Source organism: Rhodnius prolixus, unplaced genomic scaffold (assembly GCF_049639745.1).
Source record: "Rhodnius prolixus isolate KJV_2025 unplaced genomic scaffold, Rpr scaffold_7, whole genome shotgun sequence".
Classification (NCBI taxonomy): domain Eukaryota; kingdom Metazoa; phylum Arthropoda; class Insecta; order Hemiptera; family Reduviidae; genus Rhodnius; species Rhodnius prolixus.
Window position 1 is genome coordinate 15,305,774 of NW_027411582.1, and position 14,883 is coordinate 15,320,656.

General features: G+C 31.1%; 1 protein-coding gene across 4 annotated transcripts in view; it reads right to left on the reverse strand.

Annotated features, from left to right (window-relative positions):
• LOC141447056 (neprilysin-1-like) overlaps positions 1-14,883 on the reverse strand; it is a 93,168-nt gene that overhangs the window by 49,224 nt on the left and 29,061 nt on the right. Inside the window, exon 1 of one of the 4 annotated variants that reach the window (XM_074114228.1) lies at positions 13,350-13,710. The exons of the other annotated variants lie outside the window; for them this stretch is intronic. The gene's annotated coding sequence lies outside the window, so the exon portion shown is untranslated. Of the gene's footprint in view, positions 1-13,349; positions 13,711-14,883 lie in introns of those variants that run through there. 4 annotated transcript variants of the gene reach the window in all.

The window sequence follows — 14,883 nt, forward strand, 5'->3', positions numbered from 1 at the left end:
ACCTAGAAATACATAAATTTCACCCTGAAAGATTCAAGATGTAAAACCAATGGTCAAGCAATATAATTGTGTATACAAGGTGCTCATTTTAAGACGGCTCAAATGCATTTCATGCTTAAACTATTGATCTAAGCAAAAAATGGTAGAGGAAAAATTTGTTGCCTGTCAACTCTAGTTTCAGAATATGTGGCTTGAATTTAGATTCCTGTCCGATACGCGGCTGACGCGCGGCCAAAAGTAAGAATTCGCAGTTGACCCCCATTTTCAAATACATAGTTTTAAAGAGTATAAAATGTTATGAAAGAAACTGGAAACCGCTATTCGATATCTTCAAAATTAAAGGTGCTAGGTTATTTCAAAATCTGATATTTATTAATCATATTTCAATTTTTTAACTTGTTATCAAAGAGAAAGAAGAGCACGCGATAGGTCATTTTTATGAATTTTTTCATCCTCTTTCTACTAAAAATATTGCCAAGGCAGTAAAGGCTAGTATTTTTCTTATTAACGGGAAATAAGTAGTTTTCCGAGTGATTTTCTAAGAAAAATCAAATGTTAAGAGCTTTAGATGTTCTCAACCGTACACAAAATGGCTAAAAATTAATTTTACATCTGTTACAAACAAGAAGGTTTAATAATTATTAGTTATTTTTGAGAGAGTTGCGTTCAATTACCAAAAAAAATTGGAAACCTCCAGACAGTCATGACAGCACTAATAATCAGAACAATTGTAGCGTTAGGGATGATACAAGTATTAACCTCTGTTAACCTTAACGTCTCTACGTTGTCCAGTACAGATCCTCAAGGGGAAGGCTGACCATCAAGCCCCAGAAATATCCAAAATAGAGGATATTATTTCGTTAAGAATTTTGTTAATAGTTATTTGTATTTTATGAATTTATTTGAATTATGTAAAAAAATAATTAAAATAAGATAATTGAATAATAAAAATATATTGATAATAGTTAATTTGTTAAATAGTATAGTTGATATTAGTTTTTGTGTTTTCCACAATTTAATTAAAGTTTGTTAATTAAATAAAAAATGTATAATTAATTTTTATTTATGGGGAAGATGTTATGTTTATAGTTTGTACTTAGAACTAATATCCCCACCCTAATTACTAATGTAACATGTCAGTTAATAAACAGAGTTGATAGTGTACACACCTTGGCCCGTCTCTGTGAATACCCCAATTCCTTAATAATAATAACATAATATAACAAAAGGTTCTATCAAAACCTAACTTTAATAGGGTTTAAGTAACATATTTCTTTTGCTGGGGTTGTTTAGACTGTTTTCGGTTGATTGATAGAATGATAACTGACTCTTTTATTTAGTTTAAATGTATAACAAATTTGGTAATAATTCCAAATTATAAGAAATTTTAAAAATTCTAGTAAAATATTAATTACTTAAGAGCAAGTTATGTGAGGTTTCACACCAAATTGTTTATTTAAACTTCGAATATTTTAGTCCAATGAACAAATAATGCTGTTAGTAATTCTTTCGATTTACTTATTATAAGGTTCCATTTTTTTCAGCTGTTGAAAAGAAAACCGTGATCATAAAAATATTCAGCTGATATAGTTTGCACACAAAAACTGTTTATGTTTCAAGTTTTGCCGCAGCAAAATCAGCCTTTGGTCTTGTTATTTTTTTGTTTATCTTCTGACCATTTCTTGTTTTTTTTGGAAGAATACAATTATTGTCAAGAGTTAACTAGGTAGCCATGTTTTAAAAACTTATAATCTGTGTTGGTAAGAAGCAGTGTAGCGTAGTGTCTGCTCCACCTTTGAACTGAAGCGTTCATGTGCATATTTCAATCTTCTTCAACATAGTACCAACCAAAAAAGAAAAACCTCAAGGTTACCTTTCAATAACCATAGAAAGCAAACTTAAACCATGTAAGTTAGTTTGGTAATTAATATTAAGATATGATTTAAAAGATCTTGTGTTCTTAGTAAAAGTAATTACAAAATTTATGAAACTACTGCACGTGAGAAAAAAAAAATTAAAAGATACGTTATTTATTTCAAAATGGGATTAACAGGATTTATGAAGTGGGTAAGTATGAGATTTAAGTAAAGTAGAGTAGAATTTCGACTGTTTTGAATAACTCCTGCCTCCATAAATTGAATTATTTAAGAACGAAGAAGTGGAAGAACTCTCGCCAGAAATCTAACAAATTGGATGAGGCTACGTGCCAGATGCCTGGATCGGTGTCAATAGAGTTCAATTGGTAAAAGATAGAACTGTGCAAATTAAACGATCGTAATGTTAGCTTTTTTGCTAAAAAAAACAAAAAAGAATAATAATACAATGTGGGCACTATGCTGATATATTCATTGAAGTGAAATTGACAGGCCTAATGGATACCATAAACCACACCTGGTTTTTTTCATATCCAGTCCATTCATATAATGAATAATAAGAACTTGAAATAAAGTTGGCAAATTACAGCTATTCCAAACACTCATACATGGTTAATGTTGATAGCTCACGGTTTTAACCATTTCTAGTTGGTGAAAATAGCATTACTTGTGGACGTAATAATCTCATCCCAAAAACTACATCGTGGTCATTTTTACCCTAACTTCACAGTATTATTTTTGTTTTGTTTTCAACCCATTTTATGGCTAGAATACTCGTAATGGCTTTTACACCGTTATAACAAGGCCTTCTATGTTTTCCTTTACAAGAGAATGCTTATGTTCTTTACATTTTTTGCACTATTAGATTAAACTTAGCAAGTTAAAATTGTGTTTTAATTAAGTCATTGTGTTTTTTGACTAGCTGGTTTCTTTTCGTGATGTATATTTTTTGTTTTATGAGTTAATTTATCTATCTACATATATATAAATGAATGTTGTCTGTTTGTTTGTACTCGATAGATTCAAAAACCATACATCCAATCGCCGTGAAAATTTGGGAAATTATTTGGAAAAATATAAAAACCCCGGGAAGGTTTTTGCAATTTTTTTTAAAAATCAGAGTTGGGGCTCTAGGTGCTCCCGAACAAATATCCCAAAAATATCAAAATAACATTTAATTAGTAATATTTGTTGAAAGTGTAACCATGAAAACCATGAAAAACAGTTTTTTGCAATTATTAATACGAGAATAAATTATACCGAAGATGGTGGAAAATCCATTAAACTAAAAGTACTCAACAATACTATTGACGTTGATAATCGTTGGGTAGTACCATATTCTCCATTACTACTAAAAACGTATAACGCACACATAAATGTTGGGTACTGCAATTCAGTGAAAGCTATAAAATATATTTGCAAATATGTGAACAAAGGAAGCGATATGGCAGTGTTTGGAGTGGAAAATACAACTGCATCTAACGATGAAGTCACCCAATATCAACTGGGACGCTTCATAAGTAGCAATGAGGCTGTATGGCGTATTTTATCATTTTCCATTCATGAGCGATATCCAACGGTTGTTCATTTAGCAGAAAATGGACAGCGTGTGTATTTTACATCAGAAAATGTACGTGCAAGAGCAATGTCACCACCTCCAACAACATTAACTGAATTTTTCACATTATGTAGAATTGCTACCTTTGCAAGGACACTACTGTACTCTGAAGTAGGGGTAATTTTATTGTTAATTTTCATTTCGATGTATTGTTTACATTTGGTCATTAATAAATTATGTTTGAGGTATAAAAACTGCCTTTTTGTTAAACACAGCAACGTGTGAACGGGAACAGCTAGTATCTAATAATAATTCCTGTATTATTAATTAAAATTTCTTGTAATGAAATAACAATAACTAAAAACTACATCGGATAAGTTCTTTAATAACTGTTTAATTTTCATTTATAAAACTATACAGGGTGTTCACTTTAAGACGGCTCAAATGCATTTCATGCTTAAACGGTTCATCTGAGCAAAAAATGGTAAAGGAAAAATTTGTTGCCCGTCACCTCTAGTTTCAGAATATATGACTTGATTTTAGATTCCTGCCCGCATACGCGGCTGACGCGCGACCAAAAGTGAGGGTTTGCAGTTGACTCCCATTTTCATTTACATAGTTTTAAAGAGTATAAAAAGTTATGAAAGAAACCGGAAACCGCAATTCGATATCTTTAAAATTAAAGGTGCTAGGCCTTTTCAAAATCTGGTATTTATTAATCATATTTCAATTTTTGAACTTGTTATCAAAGAGAAAGAAGAGCACGCGATAGGTCATTTTTATGTATTTTTTCATCCCCTTTCTACTAAAAATATTGCCAAGGCAGTAAAGCTAGTATTTTTCTTAATATCGGGAAATAAATCGTTTTCCGAGTGATTTTTCTAAGAAAAATCAAATGTTAAGAGCTTTAGATGTTCTCAAGCGTACACATATTGGCTAAAAAATAATTTTACATCTGTTACAAATAAGAAGGTTTAATAATTATTTGGTAATTTTGGAAGAGTTGCGTTTAAGTTAACCAAAAAATTTTCCTCACACTCGGCAATTTGCACTTGCACTCGTATCGCTTCGCTTGCTCGTACTTTCCACACTTGTTAAATAAATAACTATTTCTTTTTTACCATATTGACCCGTTACTCACAAAAAATTAATGCAGTCCCCCTTCACTTTAAAAATAGCTATACTTTCTACAATCTCTGCGATAATAAACAGTTCTTCTTTTAATTTTAAATTGTAATTATCCTAATTTTAGATTTAAAATTTATTTCTTAATTTATTTTTCCGGTTGTTTTGATTACTTGTTTTGTTTTTTAGTAATTGTTTCAGAACCTTTTATCTTAAAAGAGAAAAGTTTTATTTTAGCTTACTTTTGCCTAGGTTTTCCGTTACAGAACACATCCTCAACAACGTAGAGATCTCCCATCTGAGACATCTTAAGGTATAAGTAATGTAATCGCCTTTTTTTTTTTTTACAGGCAGGGCTTAAATTCTACCAATTAGGTAGAAAATAAACTTACGTTTCATTTAAAGTTTCTAATTTGTCGCCATTTTTATAAACATTTACTATTAGGTTTTTCTGAGAACATTCCCTTGTGAACAGTGTCTTAATGTATTAAAACTTAAAATTAATTTCTCAAATTTCCTTTAAAATATAGGGAAAGTACTCCTTTATAACTGTAATTTTTTTGTCTAAACCCAGAAACCCACTTGAAAAACCACTATACCTGTCTTAAGACTATTTTCATTTGTAGCTGGCTAGCACTTTTTGTTCTCGGGTAGCTTCTTCTTCCTCAAGAGCGAATTCGCCCTTAACCACTAATAAAAGGGACATAATTTTGTAAAGTTACATTGAATGTGTACCAGACAAGATAATTTAAGAAAGTAAAAAAAGTTAAATGTAGAGATGTAGATAACGTCAGGTGAGGACAAGTGCTGGTTCTAAGTTTTGCCGTTGAAACTAGATACTTACATAAGCGCCAGCTACAGTTAACCTTTAATGTTTAATAAATGTTAGTGCATTATATGATAAGTTTTAACTGCGAATTATTGAGATGTTTGTTGTTTTTGTTTTTTAACCTGCACTTATTTTGATCTAAATGTGACCCATTTTCCCTATCGTAGAAGAAAGAATAGCTGCATATCATTTTTAATTTGAGTACTAATGTTAATTACAGTTTCATAGTTTTCTCATTAGATTATTTTAGTAAGAGATTTGTGTATTTTAGTTTCCAGTCTCATATTTGAATACAGAATCTTCTACACTTTATATTCCGTTCAGTGTTGCCAAACGATTCTTGTTGTTACCTACAGTCATTCTTCCTACACTTTCATTTCTTCATAACAGCCTAATAGGCAAGAAGATATCCTCTCTCACAGATATTTAGCCTTTACTATATACAACAGAAGAACTGAGTTCGCAAAGATTTTACAGCTGAACACAGAAAAGACAAGTACTGCCTTTCTTCTTTACATGTCACTTTACAGAGTATCTCTGTTTCTTTGAAAATATCCTCTTAGAAATATTGAATGGATCCTGTTAAAGATCCAGCCTGTAAACAAGAAAAATGGTGCTAAAAAGATAAGGATGAAGATTTTACAATTTCAAGTTATTTGGATGAATAAGTTTTATTTACATGTTACAAGCATTTCCAAGCACTTGCAGTGCGTTGCTGAATATGGGTTCGGATAAGCCCTTTTTCCGAGCCTTAACTCTGACATTCTTGGACAACTCAGGTTTGATGTACTTGTACTTATCTTAATAACTTCATTATGTGTGATTTCTCTGATGAATTCCTTTAAAAATAAATATATTTTTTTTACGCGGACTGATAAGAAAAATTGTACAGTACTTCTTTGGCGTACTGGCAACACATTTCTTGCAGCACGATGTATTATTAGCTAGCTTAATGCAGGTACTCCAAAATATACATTTTGAAGATTAAAAATATTGATAATATAGAAATGGATTACAACTAAGTTGGCCATCTTTGAATTTTGATTATGACGCATGAAGTATGTTTCCAAACCATGTAAACAAATGCTTGATGCTTTCTTTTTTTCGTTTTGAGAAGCTTTTGTTTTAGCACTTACCGTTAAAAAAAAGAAGACATTTTTCTTCTCAACAACAGTTTTAAGCACACAAATTTATTAATCTTAAAAACAGTAACAGGAAAATAAATTATGTATAAAATTGTACTGAACATGCGCATAAAATACTCTATTTAGATTCAATTGTTTTAAAATACAATAAATTTGAACTTACAAAAACTACTAGTTACGTCAAGTGCAAGAGAGAGAAGGTTATGTTTCTTTCTCCGTCACACTCTTAGATTAAATAAATAAGAAAATAACCGAACCTTATTTTTAGAGTACCTACGTTATTCTGGAAAATTTTTATACAAATACCTTATTTTTTTCACATTAAAACAAGTGATTAAAATTGATGAGAAATACTCAAATGACCTTATTTTTTTCAGCATTCTCAAAAGAACTAATTTAGGGAATAATACGTGAGACCTAAAATTGTTTTTTAAAATTTTTTTCGGGATTTATTACATTTAAGGTAAAATTATCTTGTCTGGTACACATTCAATGTAACTTTACAAAATTATGTCCCTTTTATTAGTGGTTAAGGGCGAATTCGCTCTTGAGGAAGAAGAAGCTACCCGAGAACAAAAAGTGCTAGCCAGCTACAAATGAAAATAGTCTTAAGACAGGTATAGTGGTTTTTCAAGTGGGTTTCTGGGTTTAGACAAAAAAATTACAGTTATAAAGGAGTACTTTCCCTATATTTTAAAGGAAATTTGAGAAATTAATTTTAAGTTTTAATACATTAAGACACTGTTCACAAGGGAATGTTCTCAGAAAAACCTAATAGTAAATGTTTATAAAAATGGCGACAAATTAGAAACTTTAAATGAAACGTAAGTTTATTTTCTACCTAATTGGTAGAATTTAAGCCCTGCCTGTAAAAAAAAAAAAGGCGATTACATTACTTATACCTTAAGATGTCTCAGATGGGAGATCTCTACGTTGTTGAGGATGTGTTCTGTAACGGAAAACCTAGGCAAAAGTAAGCTAAAATAAAACTTTTCTCTTTTAAGATAAAAGGTTCTGAAACAATTACTAAAAAACAAAACAAGTAATCAAAACAACCGGAAAAATAAATTAAGAAATAAATTTTAAATCTAAAATTAGGATAATTACAATTTAAAATTAAAAGAAGAACTGTTTATTATCGCAGAGATTGTAGAAAGTATAGCTATTTTTAAAGTGAAGGGGGACTGCATTAATTTTTTGTGAGTAACGGGTCAATATGGTAAAAAAGAAATAGTTATTTATTTAACAAGTGTGGAAAGTACGAGCAAGCGAAGCGATGCGAGTGCAAGTGCAAATTGCCGAGTGTGAGGAAAATACTTTACACTAGAGTTAAATATTATATTTTTTCTGCAACCATTTATTAACTAATAAAATTAAAAATTTCATTTTTACAGTCTACAAAAAGTAATTTATTTATTATAAACATTTATTGTTATATTACAATTATTTACAATACTTACGTATTTACATTACTTATTACATTTTCTGCTGTTTCTTTTATTGATGGAGGAGTGTTTTCTAAACAGGCATCACTAGAATCCATTTTAAATTTCTATAAGGTAACACTATAACCTTTTTAACTGTTATAATTAAAAATATCTAATTATTTATTAAAGTATTATTTTTATTTCTATATTCCTTTCAATTTTTATTTTATTTTTTAATATTCGTTTTTTAATTATTTAAATAAAATAAATTTAAATAAGCTTATTAGAGTTTTACAGAAAATATTTATGTTAATAACAAAACTTCTTATATCAAGGAAGCACAATAAAGTTTTTCCACTCACTTGTGCGGAAAGTGACACTAATGGGAATTTCCCCCCACTAGTGTGGGAAGTTGGGCATTACACAGCTGATTTTAATTGAGTAATGAGAACTTCCCTACATGGTTGCAGAAAAATGATATTGTTGATAAACTTGCAAAGGAAGCCACCAATAGTGAAGGAAATGGCTAACTATAAATTATTACACACCGATATCAAGTGCATAATTGCAAAAGCAGCACTACAAAAATGGCAGACAGATTACAGTAATGGTAATAAAGGGAGATTCTATAAAACTATGGCAAATCAGTTACCTAGACAACCATGGTTTATGAGGGAAATGTCACTAATAAATGGGCTGTTTACGACAATAAGCAGGCTGAGAGCGAACCACGCGGTGTGCGGATCGTATCTACACAGGATCAACAAAAGGTCCTCTCCTCTTTCCGTAGATTGTAATGAGGAGGAGGATTTCAGGACATATAATAATGATATGTCCACGTTAAGTAGTAAAAAGGAAACGAATGTTTGACGACTTATACAGGTATTTAGATGCACCATTTCGCTACGAAGACATAATATTCTCCACCAACACCTATGTGTTTAAATCTTTAGCAGAGCTAGCAAAGAAATATGAAAGTATGTAAAAGTTATAGCCGATTAGAATGAATGTAAGAAAATGATTAGAAAAGGATTACGGTGATTTTAATTTCGGTTAAGCTGTAAGGATGGCAGGAATATAGAGTACTGATCCATCCATTAGCTGTAGTTTATGTAAATAGTTGTATACAAAATAATATACACAAAATAAGAAATTTTTGTTAACCAAGTGCACAAAGTAAATTTTGTTATTCTGAAGAACGGTAGGCGATAGAAATGTTACGATATGCATCTAGCTGCATTGGCCAGACAGACAGAACTTATATGCACCATTTATAATGGTTGACGGTGAACATTTCTGTGATTATTACAATCCAACGGTCTGATAGAGACTCCTCTAAAGTTTTAAATTTGTAACAAAATGTATCTTCTACCATCTTAATTCACTTTTACTTGGTATATCCACTTATCTACTTCTTAGGTATACATAGAGTAATATATGTATATTTATACAAACAACGCACATATATGTTATGTTCAGGAGACTAAGAAGAAGTAAAACTTATGCGAACGTTAGGGCCACAAATATTTTTTATTTTCTTCTTATTTTTTATTTTTCGCCCTAAAGCCCTTTTAAAGGCCTGGCTTCCACAGTATAATTTTCCTCCATTCGTCTCCGCTTTTAGCACTGTATCTCCATCTTTGCTATCATCCCCAGTTTCACAATTTTGTACTACCACTTTCTTAATCTACCATCTTCCTCGGTCTAGCCACTTTTCTTATTCCAAGAATACAGTACAACTTATGTGTTATCTCATCCGTATGCTCCAAATGTTTCCAGGCAGTGAAGACTTCTTCCTTTAATATCTGGTAACGCATATAGCTCAGAAAGCTTCATGTTGTTTCCTTGTTTCTAAACTCTTTGCCCTCCATTTTAGGGGCTCAGTATTCATCTTTAAAATCTTCTTTTTCTAAACTCTAAGCAAATTACTATTGATCCAGTTCATTAACCAGATCTAGTAATTTTTATTGCAACCAAATGAACGACAACTTTATAAATATTTTTAATGTTATTAAGTAAATTTTCTTCGCTTTGCCTGTATTTTGGATAAATTATTTTCAAAATAATCTTACTAGCCAGAGTTCATGTTGTTTCATGATGTACTCTTCCAGTTGGGTCTTCCGTGGATCCTCCATTAGACTATACAGGGTGTATACGGAGGAGTGGTCGAAACTTCGGGAGGTGATTCAGCAGCTCAAATGCAACAAAAGATATTCTCTTCACTTTGGCCTGATTCTCAATAGTGTCCAAGATATTTGCATTTTTAACTTTTCCCTCGATATTCGCGTTTTTCACCATTAAAACGGCCGTAACTTTTCTATCCTTTATCCTACAACAAATCTGCTTATTCCAAACGAAAGAGCATTAAATTTCCTATATTTAAATGTGCTTAACCCAGAGCTTCAAAACGTTTCTTATGAACAATGAAATTTTTACTTTAATGTCTAAAAAAATTCGTTCTCGATGATTTTTTGTTAAAATTTTCAACTGCATTTTTTCAATGATTAATGAATCAAGGAGTCACATAATGTCAGAAAAAGTTGCGCATTTATTGAGCTTCAAGACCATATGTTTTTTTTTGTTTTTTAATAAAATCCTACCCCGAACAGAGGGGTATAAATGCAGAAAACTAGGATTTTGCGTAACCTACTTTTCACTACTAATTTACTCAAAGGTCAATTTTTGGTGAAGGAACGAAAAGAAAAGTAACCATTTTAGTTTTTAACAATCATCATTTAATAAAACGGAAGTAAAAAATAAAGTAGCGAATTTTTTAGACATTAAAGTAAAAATTTCATTGTTATAAGAAACGTTTTGAGGCTCGGTATTGAGCAAATTTATAAGAAGTTTAATGCTCTTTCGTTTGTTGTAGGATAAAGGATAGAAAAGTTACGGCCGTTTTTATGGTGAAAAAACGCGAATATCGACGGAAAAGTTAAAAATGCAAATATCTTGGACTACTATTGAGAAACGGGCCAAAGTGAAGAGAATATTTTTTATAGCATTTGAGCTGCTGAATCACCTCCCGAAGTTTCGACCACTCCTCCGTATACGAGGTGTGTTCAAAAAGTAACGGGAATTTTCGTTTTTTTAAAAAAATATTTATTTATTCATCTACATTAATATTGTCGCCTTCAAAGTAGTCCCCTTCGCATACAATACACTTGTGCCAGCGCTTTTTCCAATCCTCGAAACACTTCTGAAACTCGATCTTTGTGATAGCTTTCAGCTCTTTTAGCGATTCGCTTTTAATGTCATCTATGCTTGTAAAACGACGGCCTTTTAATGTTCTCTTTATGTTTGGAAATAGAAAAAAGTCACATGGAGCCATGCCTGGCGAATATGGAGGCTGGGGCATCGTTAAAGTTTTGTTTTTGGCCAAAAATTCACGAACAAGCAATGAAGTGTGAGCAGGTGCATTATCGTGGTGCAAAATCCATGAATTGTTTTGCCACAAATCCGGGCGTTTTTTTCGGATTGCTTCACGCAAACGGCGTTGAACTTGTAGATAGTACTCCTTATTGATTGTTTGACCTTGTGGCAAGAATTCATGATGCACTATGCCATTAAAATCGAAGAACACAGTGAGCATAACTTTCACATTCGACCGCACTTGTCGAGCCTTTTTCGGTCTTGGCGATCCAGAATGCCTCCACTGGGACGATTGAGCCTTAGTTTCGACATCATATCCGTAAACCCATGTTTCGTCACCTGTTATAACACGTTTCAGTAGATCCGCATCGTTGTCGACTTCATTGAGTGACTCTTGAGCAACTTCCATTCTCCGCTGTTTTTGTTCGAAATTCAACAATTTTGGAACAAATTTTGCTGCCACACGTTTCATACCCAAAACATCCGAAAAAATTTCATGGCATGAGCCAATTGATATGGCAACATCATCAGCGACTTCTCTGATTGTGATTCGGCGATCGTTCATAACCATTTCTTTCACTTTTTTCACGTTTTCATCGGTTGTTGATGTGCTTGGACGTCCAGGTCGTTCGTCATCTTCAACGTTTTCGCGGCCATCTTGGAAACGCTTATACCACTCGTAAATCCTTGTTTTACTCATAGCAGACTCACCATATGCCTTTATGAACATTTCACACACTTTATTTCATTTTTTACGCAAAATTTAATACAAATTCTTTGATCCATTTTTTTTAACAAACAAAAATCGCCAAGCTCGAAAAACACGTCTAACCTTAACGGCTGCCACTTAAGAAGTAAACAATGAATATTACTGAAAATTTTATCGTACTTCAGGGGCATGTGTACCAACATAATAATAAAAAAAAAATTTACAATCAGACTCTCCAAACCCGCGAAATTTAAAAATTCCCGTTACTTTTTGAACACACCTCGTACACCCTTTATATCAAATACAGACTCTACGTAGCTATTCAATATCATGAAAGAAATAGTGAAAAGTGTACTTTGTAAAGATGTTCGGGTTTCAAGAGAACTTCCAACAAGTAAAAATTCTAGCTAAATGTTTCATATGTAAGAAAATTACATTATCAAAAATACTTAATTCAATATCTTTGTTTTAGTGATCGATAACAATCTTAGATGTAATATTTGATTGCACAGTTTTTGATTTAAGTATTTTCTAAATGGCATTTATGCCGTGAATATTAACAAAAACATGATAATAAATATGATGAAGTTTTCCATAGTGTTTTTGATAAAATAATTCAAATTAAATTATTTACATTATATTAAAAAATATTAAAAAAAACTAGAACACAACCTGAAGGTATAAGTATTATGAATTTAAATGACTGAGGTAATTGTACACAATAAGGTTGATGTCTATCAGGTTATAACTAAAATGAAAATTATATATTCTCTTTTTTTTATTATTATTATTAATGATAACAGTGAATAATGGTGTTATTTATGAATTGGTCATTTAAAAGTAGGTTTTACGAGTGCAGAAAATATGGGGCTTTATCTTATATTTGTAGAGGGGAGAAGGCATAAACCAGATTCTGACATAACATTAAAACAAGTTCATTCTCTCGGCTACATACTAGCCACACTGCTTATTGGTCTTATCATTTTATTATTTTTATTTTTTTTGTAATTAAGGTGCGTCAACATTTGAGGTCGTTAAACAAAAAATATTCTAGCAGCCAAAGAATAATTGTTTTCTAGTTATATTATATGTAGTTCATTACCGAACAGTGAACTAAAAATAATTCCTTGTAAAGTTGAGTTTCAATTTGAGAGAGATGCAATGTGTGTTAATATGACATATTTAAAGAATTACTGGACTGTAAAAAATTGTTATAAACATTCAAAAGAATTTGTCCCTTATTTTTCTTACAAATTTTTTCAAACTATTATATTTTCATTAAATTGAAATAAATTAAATTTTAGACGTACGGTATTGAATTGTAGAGGTCTTCAAAGAATTCAATCTCTTCAATCGAAAATTCTCCACACTATCGTTAACATTCCATTTTATGTTTAAAATCTAACCATCTACAAATTCCGTTTTTGTTACCACAAATTTTCATCCAAACTTACAGTCTCATTCCAATCCCCTTGTCCACCATTGAACATCTCGTCACATTACAGATAATCCTAGAAATGACTAAGGGAGTGTAATATATTCTAATATACTTCACTCCTAATTAGTGAGTTAGTATAATATATTCAATATTATTGTCATTGCTACCAATAATGCTGGTAGCGCTAGTGTAACTCTCAAAATAAATAAATTTTCATTAGTATTGTAATAACCAAAATAAATTAGAAGAATAAACAGAACCTCTCGCTAGGCTATACTGCCTAAGGTGCCTTATTTTGTTGACCCTTAGTCTCAAATAGTAAACATAACAACGCAATCAAACAGAATGTAAGGTGTCACTTAACTGATTAGCACCCTTGTCCTGCAATTTCACAACTAAAATATTCATCCCTCGATATTTGTATCTTGTGAAATATAATGGTAATTAAACCAACCAGGAATGAATATAATTTGTCTTATAGAACAGCAATCATTTGTGTGTTTTTTTTGTTAAACAACTAGAGATAATTTTGAATTATTGCATGAATTTCAATCAACCTAGGTTATTAAATTAATTGTTTACAGCAAATGTGGTTTGTTTGATAGGAATGATCCGAATACTGCTTGAAGAGAATTACAGCGAATTAGCTGCAGGTAGGTGGATGATAAATTAGATTTACATTACACACAGTACGGTTTGGATGATTTGACTTTGTAGTCTACTAAAATCACTTCGGCAACAACGATTTATCATACTTATCAGTTGGCCCAGCAAGTCCATTGTCCTTACTGTGTTCAATAAAGCAAATATTTTCTGTTCCCTCTGTTTACTGTATATATATATAAAAAACCTACTTTCACAGATATTAACCGCAAGGTTATCTTGTTATCAGCTGAAACCAGACCAACAGTTGCTTCGCTCTACTAATAGTTCTCTATTTCTAGAAAAATAGAGTTTTGTGCTTCTTTTAGCTGAAAGGTTATTAGAAAATTCCTTTACTTCCTTTTTATCGAAAAGATCATTTATTATTACTTTTCTAATTCCTCTTCCCATAAAACTATTTTGTCATTTTAACAAATCTGGATGGTGTAAAACACAGCCATAAAATACTTTGCTATTTTAAGAAACCCTAAACAAAAATTTTGAATTGTTAAATTTTTTTTCTATAAATGTACTTAAAATGTTAAGCAGTACTGGCAAAGATAAATTATACATCAAATAAAAATTATTGAATATATTTTCTTAATTAAATCTAGTCAATGGATACAATAATCAGCGAAGTAAAACATATTTGGGTTCAGTTTAAATTTGGAGTTCTTATTAGTCGCGTTTAAAAAATTTAAAGTTAAATAGCTCTTAAAAATGTTAAGTTATACGTTACTGATAAATCTAACAAAGTTTATAAT